This window comes from Sabethes cyaneus, chromosome 3 (genome assembly GCF_943734655.1).
Source record: "Sabethes cyaneus chromosome 3, idSabCyanKW18_F2, whole genome shotgun sequence".
In the NCBI taxonomy this organism is placed as follows: domain Eukaryota; kingdom Metazoa; phylum Arthropoda; class Insecta; order Diptera; family Culicidae; genus Sabethes; species Sabethes cyaneus.
Window position 1 is genome coordinate 239,014,828 of NC_071355.1, and position 14,808 is coordinate 239,029,635.

Below are 14,808 nucleotides of genomic sequence, written 5' to 3' on the forward strand. Positions count from 1 at the left end.
CTGCTGCTGCTGGTAGGAATATGCGTCGAGTCCCTCGTCCTTTGCGCTTTCTCGGATGGATTTCGACTTATTTTTTATTGCTGCATTCTTTTCTACTGTTGATTTTCTTTCGATTTTTTTTTGTGTTCATTCCCAGCGCTTTACTTTAGAAAATTAATGAAGCATGCGTATTGATAACACGGCGTGCCATTCCACGCCGCTGCTGCTAGCCGAACGAACATCAGACGGGAGAAATCGATTTTCCTTCCCCAGGTCCTTCCGAAGGGGCTCCTTCCAATCATCGTTTCTATTTGAATTTGATTTCATAAATCGGTATAGTAAAACAATATGGTGCTTCGGTGTTCAGTGAGTGAGCGAACAAGCTCCGGCAGTGCGGCTGCTGTGGGGGTGGGGGAAATTGGCGCTTCATAAAAAGACGATGGTTATTAAAACTCACTTTATCACAAGCGTTCATTCCTTCCATGGAAATTATAATTATACCTACTTGGAAGGCTGCAGCAGGCAGCTTTCGGTCCGGTAGGCGGGAAAGGAGAGGACCACTTCAAAGGGTGGAGACACAATAAGATGGGAAATGTGATACAGTTTCCTTCTAATTAATATCCCGAGTGACGAAATAACCAGCAATTAGCGATAAGAAGAGATACGGTTTGATTATTTCCGTTTGTTTTTGCTGTGGCGCACGGCCGCTGCCAAAATTTCGGGTGTGTCGCTTCCTCACGACAGGCATCGGATTCGACTAACCGAACTATTGTACCTATAGAAGGGTGCTGAATGGAAAAACGCAGGGTTTACCTACACACGGTTTTTGGTTGCGCAAGTGTAGGGCTAAATTCGCTTCAGTTTTTGGGACTACATATCAGATTTATTAATTTTAATCTTCATATGTGCGAGATAATGTTTCAAAAGGGTACATATTCATATTATTTCTCTTTCTGTTTCGTTTAGTCATTTTGGGAAACAATTGGCTGATTTTTTTTTGTTTATTTAGTTATTACTTTTATTCATGATAAATAACATAATATGGATAACAGCGTCAGCTGAATAAATGAACAAATATAACCAAACAACTAGATAAATAAATTGTATAATTCGTATAAAACACTGGAATCTAGAGTAAGAGTTCAATTCAAACTTATATTACTGCATGAGAACATGAGCATGGGGGAAGCCACAATCAGTTCAAGGCCCCTTAATTGCCTAAGTATGTGGGCAGACTTATATAGCAGATCCATATTTGATTTTCAAATGAATTTCATACTAGGGTAGATGCTCTAGTAGTTGTGGCAGTACCAGTAGTGGTGGAAACTCGAAATATATCATAGTTTTGGCGGATTTCGAGATAATATCAGTTTTCTATTGTTAAACATATATTTATTAACAGTTTTATCTAAGATACACAGTTAAAATTTAAGATGTTGGATCAAAAATGACAAATTCCTTTCGAGCAGACCAATAAAGTGCAATTGCTTAAGTAATACGTAACAATCCATAGCATTTTAACAAACCTACGCTGTTATCCACCTGTTGCCATGCACTGCAAGCGTTACTAAGGGCGGTAACTAAAATTTCACTATTATAGGCACATTTTCCACTATTATAGGAACATTACCACTACCTTAGGAGCACATACTAATGTCAGGAAAAGCAATATTGTAGATATATCAACCAGTAGAATGGTATAATTTTGGTATGTATTTAAAGTCAACATTATGGTGCACCATATTATCATGTAGTTCAATTGGAAACTGATAAATTGAGCGTTCAAATAGTCTTTCCACACTATCCCCCGGCATAATCCCTCCATTACTGAAGCATCTACCCTAATATTGTTTCAGAAGGGCCAAAAATAGTTGCGTGGACCAACAAACAGAGACACTTGTGCGCATTCCGGGTTTATGAGAATCTCTTCCCTGCATTATGATCACTCTATATAGGGTTTATATCTAATTCCCGTCGTAGTAAGGAAAGCCACTCTAATTTTCATCATTTCTTAGGTGGATTTAATGAATACTCCAAAAGTTCTTGTGCTGATTTGACTCAAGCACACTTACCTTCCGATCCGTGCCCTTTGAATTCACTAAAAAGCGATTAATAAGGCATTTGATTGAAATTACGCAACTGACTTTATTTCTTAAATTCGTCGCACCGGTTTAAAATCCGTCCATCAAAATTTTTCATCGTCCGAACTTAAAATAAAAATGATGTTTACGAAGCTAGCGTGCATGTATTTGTGTAGGACGGCATGACAAATGTTATTCTGAAAAATTTCTGCTGGTCTTGCAAGTTTTCCCGGCTGCAGAATAACGACAATGCGTTGCGTGAGTTACTTTCATTTTATGAATGACGGAAATTGAAACGATTAGTCGATATTTTCATCTTCGTTGCACGAAAAAAACGTAAGAAATTTGGCTGCTAGGAATTCTTTGATGAAAAAAAGCATTCAAATAGATCTCAGCTCACTTCGATTGATCGTGTATGATAGTCAACAAATTAAAATATTAGGCAATAACTAATTTTGCATTGTGTGTCATAAAAATCGCTGATATTTTTAATAATTTGTGTTGGATAGGATGGGAATAGGCAATTACGACGAAGCAGCAACATATCCTAATAATCAACTTCGCTGCACTACCGTTTACTGTATGGCCAAGTTCGTACTTACTTGCTCGATAGAGTTCTGCGTGTAAAACTGAACAAATGCTGTTCTACTGAGTTTACCAATAATTCGGTGAGCCACAAGGCAGCAACATGGAGCCCCTGTTATTCGCATGTTCAGGTTCAGGTATCAGCATTTGTGGCTCGAGCAGCACATTCTTCACAATCGTGTGGAAGATTTGTAACTATTCGCATGTTACATTACTGTTGAGCGTTGGCGTAAAACTTGTATACGCCGATGATTGGGAATTTTATCTGCATGTACGATCCATAGGAGACTGTCGTCGATTACAAGAGCTGCTGAAAGTATTCGTATGTTGGTACCGTAGTAATCGGCTACTTATTACTATCGCTAAATGTCATTACTTTTCACCGCTCAATGAATCCAATAGTAGTTCCGATGTGCGGGCATTGAAACGAAAAGGACGATTTTCACCAAGGGTAGCCAACGCCTGGCCTTTGAAGATGGCTTTGATATCATAGCCAGGGACTTTGCAACGGTGGAGGCAATCTACGCCAGACTGAAAGCAGGAACTAGGAGGATTGGGCTAAAAATTAATACGTCGAAGATCAAATGCATGTAAGGAAGAGTTTCAAAAAAATACGAGCGGTAACCGTTGATGGCGATGAACTAGAAGTAGTAGATGAATTCGCAACGAATTCGATGAATTAAACTGAGAAATCGGCGTCGAGTGGCCCAAGATCGAGTTGAATGGTTACGACGAGGACGACGACAACCACAACGACAGAATCTTAAAAAAAGGCATGAATACAGAATACTTACGCACAAAATGTTCATCGACTTTAAACTTCCGCTTACTGGCACTGCCACTGGTTTAAGTCCAACTTCAAGTCCAATTTAAATTCAATTACATTTCCCATTTTAAGTCCATTTCAAGACCAATTTCAGTTCCAATATAATGTCCCATTTTAAGTCCAATTTCGTGTTCAATTGAATTCCAATTTGAGCTCCGGTTTGAAGCCCAATTTCTAGTCTATTTTTAAACCCAATTTCTAGTCTAATTATAAAAGCAATTTGAAGTTCAATTGAGGTTTAATTTAATGTTCCGTTTTGAAGCCAAGTCCATTTTAATTCCAACTTTAACTCCTATGTTGAATCCAATTTTAGCCTAATTACATATCCAATTCATTGTCCAATTTCCTGTTGTCACAGTCCAATTTTATGTCAAATTTCAATTATCATTTAGAGTTTAATTACAAGTCCAATTTCAAGCCAAACCCAGTCGGCGGTCGATTTCACCATTTATCACTTTTGATACAAACATTGCTTGCTTGATCTTTCTGCGTCATTCTATAGAATCAATGCCAAGAAGGCGCGGGGGTCGGCAGGGGCGGACTGGGAGCCAAAGGGCCCACCGGACCTTTCAGATTAGGGGCCCCAGTTTGCAATATTCACATGATAGTAAATTAACACAAAAAATGACATCTACTCAAAAGACATCTGCGTTACAAGGACAGTAAATCGAATGAATATGGGCTCTATTTTGTAAGTCATATTGTGCAACTCGACTCGACTCAGGCACTGTCGAGTGTCGAGTACCGGGAGAACGGTCAGCATAGCGGCTCGATGCTCGAAACAAAACAAACTCAGTCGTTATTAGGACCGAGTTAGCAGCTTTTAGCGTGTGCGTCATATTAGCGGTTCACGGTCCTTTAGTTTGGACGCAGTTTTCTTCAACCCAATCTTCGCTACTTTGAGTTTCAGTTTGTTCTGCCACCACCACAGATGCTGTTCTATCGACAATACCATTTCATTGGGAAAGCAGACGAACTAACTAGATTAGCTGAAGATTGTGTCTGTTTTGCTCCTTTCATAACAGCCTGTAGCGGCATGTTGAACAGCCCACATGAGGGACCATCACGTTGACAAAGTCGCTTGCGAGGTTAGAATGGCCATGAATTTACGGTCGATGGTATCATACGCAACTTTGAAATCAATGAAATAATTGTGCGTTGAATTCTGTATTCATGGACTTTTTGGAGGATCTACCGCAGCGTGAATATTTGATTTTTTACTGACCGTCCTTTAGCGAACCCAGAAGAGCACTTTCCACATTCTGATGAGTGCCGCTGTGCATCTTTGCCACCAATGCAGCGTTTTCCTCATCTATCACCATTTATATTTCTGCAGATTTTATGTTATAGGGTTAATTATATGCAAAATTGCAAGTATTAAATCAGCTGATTTTATAAATGATAGGATGTCAACAGTTCAATATATATGAGTAGCTTACTGCGTCTACACTTCAGAACAGAACAGTTCATAGTGCAGACAATTCGCGTGCCGAGTTATAGCTATCCCTGAGATTCAACTCTTGGTTTCTCCTATAAGAATCCTGCTTCTATAAGCAAGGTATTCTGTGCGAATCATGTGCAGAATTTCTTCACACGATTCCAATGTGAGGAATCCCAGAGACTCTGTGTGAATCTTTTTGGTTCGTCCTGGTAGAGCTGCGGAAAAAAAGAACTCACCGTCTAAAAATGCCAGTACGAAGAGCACGTGCCCGCTAGTCCAGAGGAGAGGTTCGCCAGCAACGACAAACGGAGTTTCTACAAAACGGCCAGGTGCAAGAATTTTGCCATAGGTGAGAGGTGCTCTCCCTGTCCTGTGTTTTAGACTGAAACCGTTAGCGCTTGGTTTTCATGAGGGTCGCTTCACCATGGATCAGATATTTACCCTGTGTCTTGTAATTGACGAGTTCTGGGAGTACAACTTGCAGACTCATCATATTTTTATGGATTTCAAAGCGGCATATGATTCAGTCAAACGAATGGGCTGTGTCAGTTAACGCTAGGACATGGTTTTCTCATAGAACTAGTTACGTTGATTCGTGTAACGCTGGATGAGTAAAAATTATGAGTCAGAATAGCAGATGAGGCCTCACGTGCTTTTTGATTTTGCGGATGACGTCGATATCACCGAAATCAAAAGAGAAATTGGGACTTACCATTAACACCGCCAAAACGAAGTACATGGTATGGAAATCCAAATGGCGTTGGTGTCGAAGAGAAATTGAATATATTTTGGTATGCTCGTGACCTGTGACAACGATGTAAGTCGCAAAATAAAACGACTAATTTCAGCTGCGAATTGGCCTTTACGCAGGTATTACATCTTGTAGCTGAGGTCCCGTAGCTTGCAAATTCGCATAAAACTGACGCTCTAGAGAACACTAATTCTCTCGGTAGCCCTTTACGGACTTGAATCATGGACGCTAAAAGAAGCTGATCGACGAATGCTTGGGGTTTTAGAGTAAAAATTTGGAAAATTCAAAATGGAATGTAGCGCAGACGCATGAACCACGAGCTGTATTAAGAATGCAAATATGCTGTTATAATGAAAATAGTGCAGTGTGGCAGTCTGCGCTGGGCTGGCCACGTGTCTAGAATGCCCGGCGAAAGAGTAGCCAAAATTATTTTAAGCAGAGAATCAAGAAGAGGTCGTAGACTTCGGAGTAGACATCGCACTGATAGATGTGCGCTATCGAAGATGATGCACGTTCAGCTGGTGTTCGAGGGGTTTGAAGAAAGGTAGCCTAGGATTGAGTACTGGAGGACCATAATTCATTCGGCGCAGGATCGATAATGGACCGTCGCCACTGAAGTAAACTATGTATGGAGCTTAAGCCTACAGTTCAATATTTATAAGTAGTCAAATAACTGCGGATGAAATACTTTTTCTACTTTTAAATACTCCGCATGGAAGCTGGTAATATTTTCGGAGCCTGGGCCCCAACAGCTCAATTTAAATAATTTCATGAATCATGGGGCCCCAGCAAATGAACATTCGTGAGTCATAGAAAAAGTTTAATTGAGATAGAATTTTTGGTTTTAGGTACGGGGCCCCAACAGTCCCATTTGAAGCTGAATTTTCAATCATCAAATCGGTTGATTTCATAAATCATGGCGCCCCAGCAATCGAACATTCGTGAGTCATAGAAAAAGTTTAATTGAAATAGAAATTTTGGTTTAAAGTTCGGGGCCCCAACAGTCCCATTTGAAGCGGAATTTTCAATCAAATCGGTTGATTTCATAAATCATGGGGCCCCAGCAATTGAACATTCGTGAGTCGTAGAACGAGTTTAACTGAAATAAAAATTTTTACTGGGGGTCGGGATACGGGAGCAAATTCATCAGATCACACCAAGGTAGATTTTGTAGTGCAAACCGGATAGACCGTTTTTGTACACGTTCGATTCACAAGTTCCATACAAGCTGTTGAGGGCACCACGCCGGCCGTGGTCGCTGACGTGGTCTACTCATGATAGTTGTTGTTTATCGATTATGATGTTGAATATCATGCATGATAAGCCGTCACCTTGTTTCAACCCTCGCCATGTCTCGAGAGTGTCTCCAAGATATGCACGAAACACATTACTCGTTCCAATGTAGCTCCGACCAGTCATGTTAATTTAGTCGGAAAACCATGTTCGTGCATTATCTGCCATCCCAAGTAACAATTTGGGTTTTATTACACTCTTATGATAGTATTTAAAACCAAAAATGGTCTTGAAGACCACCACAAGAGTACAATAAAACTCACATTGTTGCTTGGGGTAGCTGGTGTCGTTCGACTGTATCGTATGCTGCTTTGAAATCAATAACGATCTTATGCGTGAGCACAATGCTGACATTTCTGCAAAACCTGTCGGTTAGTGAAATTTGATCCGCAGTGACGCGGGACCCCATAAAGCCTGTCTGATAATTCCCTACGAAACCTTGAGCTAACTATCAGTGAAGCCGGCGTAACAGGATCTAGGAGAGTACCTTGTAGGCGGTGTTTATCAGCGTTATGCCACGATAGCTGCAGCAATCGAGTCAGTCACCCTTTATGACGATGGAACAAACCACTCTTTCCATCCATTACTCCGGTAGCTTTTCCTCCTCCCAAAACTTGAATATAACCCAGTGTAGAGCCGGCTCATTGGCAAATTGCTTCCACCTGTCGACCACCTCACGCTCGTTTGTGATTAGATTTCCTCCCTCGTCTGGTCTGGTTTCGGTATACGAGATTCTCATAAAACTTACGCGTGTCATTAGCTCGAAATAGTTGTTTTAATTCGGTCAAAAACGACCTCTGTGCTCCTTTTGGTGCTTTTTACTCCTCAGGATTGTGGTCAACTGGTTCATAGCTCGTCGGTATTTGGCCAAGTTCTTCCTAGTGGCAATGCTCATATAATTTTGCCAAGCTATTTTCTTTCTCTCTACCGCGTTGGCCGAGTGAATTCTGCGTCAATTGTCTTTGAGCTTTGAAGCATCCAACTCGTCGGAAGAAGGCAGTGCCTCGTCCAGTATTCGTACGTAGTTCTCGGTAGTTTGGGGTTATCCAGTTGCGTGATGTTCAGTCGAGGAGAACGGCTTTGACGTGTCTGGTATATTTACGGTCAACAGTTTTGTGCCCACATATACTGTTACCAGGTGATGGTCAGAGTCAATATACGCCCCCCGTAGGGAACGTATGCTTGGGATGTTTGAGAAGAATCGACCGATTATAAGAACATGGTCAATCTGGTTCATTGTACGTTAGTCAGGTGATCTCCTGATGGCTCGGTGGATGTCCTTGCGTGAGAATAAGGCATCGGGAAGCTGCGAAGTGTGTCCATCGTTGGCCGGTTGGGTGTTGATATCCCCGGAGACGATCTTGATGCCCATTGAAGAGCAGCTGTCGTAAGTTGCTCCCAGCCTCGCGCTGATCGCTTCCTTCTCGTCGTCGGGTGTACCTTCGTGCGGATCGTGCAGCTTGATGATGCTGCAATTGAAGAAACGGCCCTTTATTCTCAATAGACACATTCTCTTGTTGATCGCTTTCAAACCTAGTGCCTCCTTCCCTGTTGGTATACGACCTTAGTTTCCATCGGGGTTGGTTATCCGATTTCCGCTAAAGTTGCTCATATTCCGGCTGGTACCACGAGGAGGTAGGGATAGGAGCTGCTGAATAAGACCACTATGTGGTCTGTATTCGTATTATCTAGTTATTCACCATGAAGCCATGGTGGTTCTGCCATAGAGATTATGCCACAGTGTGAATAGTTGGTCCATCGTTGATCGGCCTTCAAAGAAGCCACAAATTTCCACAGATTGGTGGGAATCGGCGGAAGATGATTTGAGTGTGCCCTTTGTTGGCGACAGTGAGAACGGTGATTACACAATAGATCGCAAACTCCAGTTTGTCGCATTTCTTATAGGTATATCGCGCAGATAACCCCATCCTTCATATCCTCCTGTGGCTGTTCTGTATCTCAAATTCTCACAATCTACTTATGTTAGAAAAGTGACCGGTTTTTTATGGCGCATCTTGATAAGTTCCACTCGGAGCTTATTCTTGACAGCCGATTTAACCTTTAACTATTTGATGCCGACCCCTATCATTGCGCTGGCGTCATTTACATGTTTATCATGTCGTTGGAATTGCCTTCCCCGCCGTCATGGTTCTCTCAGTGGGCTCCCTGCTCCTCTAATAAAAAATTAAATGATGATATTGTCGGCTTACAGCTCAACTTATATCCCTTAAGGTGAAATTAGTCGTCATCGATTCTGCCAATTTCAAAAGCAGTTTTTTTGTTTGAAACAAAAATTCTGTTCATGAAAATATATTCGCTGTGTTCAGATTGGCAAGAAGATTGCAGTATTTACATTCTTACAAAGAGAACTCCGCTTTTGGGCCCAATAACTGCTTCCAAAATTGAATTCTTCGACGAAAAGTTAATGACTGTTAATTTCCCGTTAAGCAAAAAGAAAACCCCAATCGACATTAAGTACTAGAGATAGACAATGCACAAAATATCAACAGATCCCGTAAATTGATTACTAAAATTTTCTTCAGTGCTTGCAAAAACAAATTTCGTTAGAAAAATCTGGCAAGTCTGAATGACATTATCGACCTGTCAACGAAATATCTGTTTGCGGTCTGGACATCGATTTTACAAAAAAATATCAGCCGGATCCATTTTTTTTGTTGAATCTCAGATACTCCGTGATATTCGTGAAATATTTGGTAATTTTGTACTAACAATACCTGAGCTCGCCACGTCTAGAATCATCTGTTTTAGTATATTTAGCAATAAAACCAATGAATTAAGCCAATGTGTAAATATAGTAGAGTCCAAGGAACAGCTGAGCTGCAGGATCCTTTTCTAGTAAAGGTGAAAAAATGTTCGTTCAGAAAACATGCTACACGATTAGTGTTAAAGTGGAATGTATACCGGAACAGGAACTAGAAAACCTTACCGGCATTTCACCTAGCCCACCAAACTTTTGCCTCGGATTGGTGTATGTTTGAAAACGTTGTGTGTATTTCTGAAACTAGTCCGTCCCGTTAGTACATCATTATGATATCTGTGGTGGCTACGAGTTTCGTGAATCGTGGGTGATGCATGATTGATCAATAACTATTATACTAAGACGCTTCAAAAAACTTCAGTCAGTAACCGTGCACCGCTAGGAGATAGCAGAAATATGTAATGTATTCTGTGAAATCCGGAAATCAATGGATGAGTCAACTTTCTGCCGAGTCCTAGTCCAGGCCGATTGTCGTCAGACTTGCAAACTTATTGGACGAATGAAAATTTATGATTTGAAAATCATCGCTAATATGAGGGTAAGAAAGAAATAGAACAAAATCGACAACGACAATGGCCAAAGCCAAATTCTCCAGTTTAATAACTTTTGCTACTTGCATTTGCTTTGTCGTTTGCGGTAACCTGTCTAAGTTTCAATTATATGTCGTCCCGACAATGGGCAATGTATTTTTTTTTCCTCTCCTGGGGAGCCATATTACAACTGCGTCCATTGATAAGGAATATTGTTGTATGACCCATATTTGATCTGGTGCTAGACAGATATCCTATCACAATTAAGGTGTGATGGACAATGGTTAACATAGCACACGGTCCCAGTTAGGCTCGACTCGTTATATAAAGCCTAATACCCTACCAGGATCGCTTTGCCAAATTTCGAAAGGCTCTAATAGCCCCTTTCCAAATATTGACATCCTTTGATTGAATAATGCTCCACAACTGCAGAGTATATGTTCAGCAGTTTCTATATCTAATCGGCAAAAACGACATTCAGTAGTATCATTTTGACCTATTTTATTTAAGTGATATCTGCTCGGGCAGTGACCAGTCAACAGACCAGTAATTACCCGAAGATCTTTTTTACTAAGATTTAATAAGATCCGGGCTTCTGCTGCGCTTGGTCTTATGAATCTTTTTGCTTGTCTGGATGTGGCCGTGGCGTTCCAATTTGATTCTACCATGGACATGTATTTGGCCTTGTTATCCTTACCAGATCAAGTCCGTAAAATTTTTATCAAACATCCTTTCGTAATTTGTCTTGACTAACGATTACTAAGTAATGGCTAATAGGTCATCGGTTTGCTTTTTTATAATCGGTTTTCACTGTTACTGTAATACAGTAAGCATTCATGATCGATGTTCTGTTCTGTTCATAACCGTGTGTGGTTGATTCATTTCTAAGAAAATTGTGACTCACAATTTGTGAGTATTATTACTACCGCCATGGCAACCAACTTCGTTGTTAATTTATTCCCGACTGAACTCCAAATAAGATGACTACCACCACGGCAACCAATTTTATTGTTGATTTATTCACAACAAGAAAATATATACTATGCAGGCATTCAATTTATCGTTTCAAATGCGCGATATTCAATGAATTTTGCCTACTACGACTTATAACCTAGCAAAAGAGAAACGAGAATGTTTTATACATATGTATTGTCGCTCGTGAGCGCAAGTTATCGATATTTTCCTTTATCCCTAGAAACACGCGATCATGATTTGTTTATTTTTAATTTTTCGTAACACGAGTTTATCCTCTCTTTGTTGCGAGAGGATAAAGCAATATCAGCCATTTTTCAGAGACGAAAATACACAGGTTACTATTGAATTTACCAAGCAACCAACCAACAAGAGAGAGACATATAAAACAACCGAATTTATGTATTTGGGTATCACCATGGGTTTCATTATATACCTAGTAATGTATTAGAGTTTCGCGCCAATTCCACCTGCGATTTATATTTTTCATGGTTCACTGAGTGAGAGGATAAATGTTTTTCAGGGAAAAATGCAATGAGATATTATCAACTCTCATTCTGCAGCGAAAAAATGTTTTTCGTGCGTTTGTACAAACAGATAAGCACAGAATCTAGTTGTCACATGAGAATAATGGGTGAGCGAAAAACGTTTATCCTACATGTGAGTGATAAATTTAATCACTGATACTATGTATATTTTCCAATTTTTTATCGAGTAAAACATCTTAATTTATCAAATTAATTTATTTCTCCGGTGGTCGTCCCAACACATCGATTCAATTCAATTTTTTTATGGTTCCAGCCGTCAATAATTCTTAATTTCTTTGGCTGTCGTCCCAACACGCTGTTTTTCTCTTTTTCTAGGAGGTTCTAGGGGGTATTCTAAACACTTCATCTCTATGGCGGTCGTCCCAACACGCCTTTTATTCATATCTGGAGGTATTCTAAACACTCCACTCTCCGTGGCGGTCGTCCCAACACGCCTGTTTGGTGGTCGTCCCAACTCACCATACATTTCAAGCGGTTATCCCAACACGCTTTTTTCGTCTTTTCTCAGGCCGTTGGCCCGTCTGTATGCTAATTTTGGTTGAACCAGTTTTGGAATGGCCGAGTGTTCCTTTATTTCCATCGGCTTCTGGCAGGATCGTCAAATGTGAGTTCTGCTGTTAATCACTCGGTCATTCTTAACATACCTCATATATTATGCTCACTTACCTTACTGATTATTAATCAACGCACACGCACGAGGTTTATTAATTATCGACTGTGCACGGCAAGGCTCCTGTGCTCTTTGGGTAAATCATGGCATGCTCTTTAATCTTGGTATGCTACGCGCGTACAGTAATATCAGTTATGCGAGTTAGCTGTAGGGTAACATCCATAATGATTAAATGGTGAGGCACACGCTTCACAGTAACCGACGCTCTCCTATTATTGATTTGGCAACATGTAACCAATTTCGCGCTCAACTATTTTGGATGACATTACTCCAAAATCCAAATCCATTGATGTTGCCTTGGTTACCCGCTGTTCTATGTAAGCAAACTCTAAATAACTATTCCCAATTGAAATCGTATTAAATTGAAATTTTTCTTATGATTTTAAAGACACAGAAATAGAAAGGAAATATTGTTTCTTTCTTAACCGTTATGTGTGCAACAGGGTACCCGGGTACCTTTTCAGTTTTAAAATAGTTATAACTCATTCAGTTTAAAACATACGTCATTGAAATTTTGCGACATCGTAAAACTCGTTGATCTTAAGTAATTGAGGTATTTTTGGTGCATATCCATAAAGGGGATTAGCCATGAGAGGCACTTGAATTTTTTTATTACGTAGGAGGGCGACAAGGGTACCCGGGTACCCATGATTTGCTATGTACATAACTTTGGCTATCTTGAACCGATTTGGATGAAACCAGTGGCATTTGATTCGTACATTTGTCTAGTTTTGATTAAATAAGGCATTTGGCTATCAAATGACATATACTTCCCGGGAATCGGTAATCCCGGAGCAACGTCCGGTAAAACGAGGGAAGCCGCTTGTTTTGAAAGAATATCAGCCTTCAGTAAAGCTATTAGTTTTGAACTTGACATTGTGGACTCTTTTTTCATCTTATTATATAAATTGGTGACTTTAGATTGCATTGGCCATTCCAGAATTGGGTTTCTGTAGGGTTACAGATGACCAGTTGGGTGCCTAATCCAATATTAGAATTGGTTTAGCGGATCTATTAGACGTTTTGAACCGATATGGCCAGTTTAGTACTGATTAATAATTTTGGAACTGGTTCCAAATGTATAACGGATGGTTCTACGTTTTAAACTGTTCTGAAAATGCATTATCTTGAATTCTGCGGTATCATCTGTGACCCCGTAGAAACCATTTTCGAAATAATCAATCAAAATATATCGAAATGTAAAAAATATCACCTACCGAACTAATTCCAAGAACTTTGATACCCATATTGCCTGGTTTTACCTTCAATCCTAGACTGGCCACCCATGACCCCATAGGAACCTACTCCGGAATGGCCAACCTGATTCATCTCATTATATGAAATAGTTCATTGTATGAATTTTTAGAGTTTTTATATCCGACTGATTTTCCTGCAATACAATCAGTTCTCTACCTCACAGCGGACACTCTGCCGGAATTCCGGATTTTCGGGCCCCGTATGTCTTTTAATGGCCAAATGGCCAAGTAATTCAAAACTAGATTAATTAACGAATCAAATGACACCTATTTCATAAAAATCGGTTTAAAATTGTTGATGTTATAACAATATCAATTTTGGGTACCCGGGTACCCTTGTCGCCCTGCTAAAGGTGTTTTTTTTGTCGCACACATAACGGTTAAAAACCTCCGGCGGAATAATGAGCAAAGATTTTGCGTAAAAAATGCTGCAAAGATGGTTTGAAGCTGCCAGGAAAAAAAAGTTTTGTTAGACATTCGTCGGCCATCTTGGATTTCTATATGCTGCCAGATTTTGTTCTATGTTGTTAGTTTTCTTACACATAACCATCTTGCAGGAAATAATAGTTTTAGCAAGTCTTTCCTACCTAGTCGACCTTAAGTTAGGGCAATATTTCAATACACCAGCAGTTGTATAATCCCATCTTGATTGGGAACGACTTTTAAGCAAAAATGTCCATACTTTATCCATTCAATCGAAGAAGTATCGTCATACAAGGTTCTTGAATTGTTCTTTCAACTGTTCCTCGTGTGAAACTCCTTTGTGTAAACAGAATGACATTACTACCTAAAGTTGTCCTTACATCAAAATCCTGTAACAGTGGCAAAATCCATTTATATTATTAATATACTACATGCTGAAGAGTGAGGCTGTGGCACTGACGGGAGCAACATCTCGCCTTCGCACGCACTCACATTCTGGCAAATCTGCCGGTGATTGATGGTGTTTAAATTCGTTTGGATAGCTGAATTCGTCTCACAAACCGCTCGCGCGCCTCGGCAATCTGTAAACTTTTTGCCAAAACGTGAAGGAAGAAAGGAAGAAAAATTAGTCACAATCCGCACACAAAAACTGCAGTGTGCTCTCGCAGAAACTC